The sequence below is a fragment of the Grammomys surdaster genome, unplaced genomic scaffold, assembly GCF_004785775.1.
Source record: "Grammomys surdaster isolate TR1022 unplaced genomic scaffold, NIH_TR_1.0 101618, whole genome shotgun sequence".
Taxonomy (NCBI): Eukaryota; Metazoa; Chordata; class Mammalia; order Rodentia; family Muridae; genus Grammomys; species Grammomys surdaster.
This window is the reverse complement of record NW_021608342.1, coordinates 1-2,163: the sequence shown is the minus strand read 5'-3', so window position 1 is coordinate 2,163 and position 2,163 is coordinate 1. Positions and strand designations below refer to the sequence as shown.

The window sequence follows — 2,163 nt, the reverse complement described above, 5'->3', positions numbered from 1 at the left end:
AGGCTGCAACTCCCGGTCTTCCCCGGATGTCCAGGCCTAGCTGCCCCTCAAGGAACCACTCAAGCCCGAGGCTGATCAGAGTCTTTGAGAGCCCGAGGCCCAAGCTCTTCTGCTGCCCAGCAAGCTTTTAAGCTTTTGGTCTGGAACCATCTGGACCACCTGGGCCAGAACACAAGTGGAAACCATTTGAGCCGGGCAACTTCTCCACCAGGCAGTTGGCTGTCCTGGCAGCCCAGCACCACCATGCCAGCAGAGCCGAAGGGGAAGCAGCTGTTGCCACAACATCCAAAAACGCCTACCTGGATCCCGGGGGTGCAATGCCCTGTGCCTCAGCCACCTGCGGCAGGTCTGGTGTTGACCTCCACTCTGCAGCCCACCTTCCCAGAGACTATGGTGGCTGTGAGCCCTGCAGGTGGCAGAGCTAGTCCTCTAGAGGCCCAGGTATTGAGCACAGCAGGTCAGGGCTGCCAGAAGCTCTCTGAAGTGTCAGACTTTGCTCAGGTTGCTGAACTGCTGATAGAAATAGCTACTAGGACAGAGTCCCCTCATGGCTGCCCTGGAGCTGCTGGTAGCGACCAAGGAGGAGCCAGTGGAGGTGCCCCTGGATGTACCAATGGAGGATCCCACAGCAGAAGCAGGACCTGAGGATGGACTGCCCCAGCCATCTTTGACTGAGCCTCAGCCCAGACTTGAGCTCTCTGACTGTTTTGCCTGTCCCAGAGGGCCAGTGTCTCAACCTGGAGGCCAAGGAGGCTGCACCTGCTCCTACCAGTACCTGTTATCTGGAAGAGACCCACTCTGAATCACACCTGCCTGGCCTGGATGACCCACTGGCCAGCATGAATTCACTGGCAGCTGCTGCCGAACTGCCCCAGGCCAGGCCTCTGCCTTCCCTGGGTACTAGAGTCCCAGCTGGGGAGAAGCTGGACACAGTCCCCAGCCTAGTCCTGGAGCACAGCTTCCTTCAGGGTGTCACCCTCCTGGGTGAGATAAGTGAACTGGAACTGGACCAGAAGAGCCAGGAGGTTGCAGACCCAGAGTCTAACCTAGTCCTGAGACCCTCCTTGGAAAGGAGGACGTGGAGGACGTGCTGGAGAGCCCCTTCACAGACCCACTCAAGAACTTGTGGCTTCCATGTGAACTAAACTCCAAGAAGTATATAGCTAGGTGCACAAGAAAGAGGAATGGCTGTTTGCTATGAAGTCTTTCTTGGATGCTCTGGAGCTGGATGCGACTGGCAGAGATCCAGAGGGTGGCAGAAGGAGCTGGTCAGTCTCCAGAGACTCTGGGACTCGAAGAACAGGCACGAGGATGCCCACAGAAGCCTGGCACACAGAGGCCCTGGCAGGCCGCCAAGGAAAGAGACACACACCCTGAGTGCCCTGTCACCCCCCTGCAAGAGAGAGAAGTGCCACAGTGGTAGTGGAAAGGTGAGCAGCAAGCCCTTGCTAATGTCAGAGGACTATGATCTAGCAACAGGGGTAAGAAAGAGACACTAGGAGCCTGAGGAGGAGCAAGCGTGAGGGCTTACTCATCGTGCATGGGGAAGCTCAGAGTATCACGAATCCTCATCTGATTTTATGAGCCAGCTAAAGATTAAGAAGAAAAAGATGGCGAACAAGCTAGACAGAACCCTCTCCCTCACAAAGCAAGACAAGTCACCCTCCAAGTTTTCCGACAGCCCTGGGAGAAAACGGAAAACCAGTGGGGGCTGTGGCAGGTTCTTGACACAGTATGACAGCCTGCTAGGCAAGGACAGGAAAATCTTGGCCAAAGAATTCGGCTTGTCTCTGCAACCCTCCAGAGAAGATATGGACTCAGACAAAAACAAAGACTTCCTGAAGAGTGAGTGGTCTGCCCAGGGCTCCTCTGGCTCCAAATTGGCCTCACCCCTCCTGAGTGTCATGGTGCCCAAGAACAGCAAGACAGCCAGATGCCCTAAGCTCACCAGCAGGGGTCTGGCAGGCCCCTGGACTTTGAAACTCAAGGTAGCCACCAGCAGGAAGCAGTCCTCTTTGCTGCTCTGAGAGGCGAAGGAGGCTGGTTCCTCCTTAAGAGACTCTTCCGAGGAGAAGTCCTTTGATCAAGGTTACTAGTGCCAAACACAAAATAACCTTCCCTGTTTTTAGAGCGAGATTATTGAGTGAGTGGAGGAGAGAGGGG

The 2,163-nt window shown here is 55.6% G+C and overlaps 1 pseudogene; it reads left to right on the top strand.

Moving 5' to 3' along the window:
* The first annotated feature begins 243 nt into the window (after positions 1 to 243).
* Positions 244 to 2,027, top strand: LOC114635365 (annotated as a pseudogene).
* Positions 2,028 to 2,163: the final 136 nt, after the last annotated feature.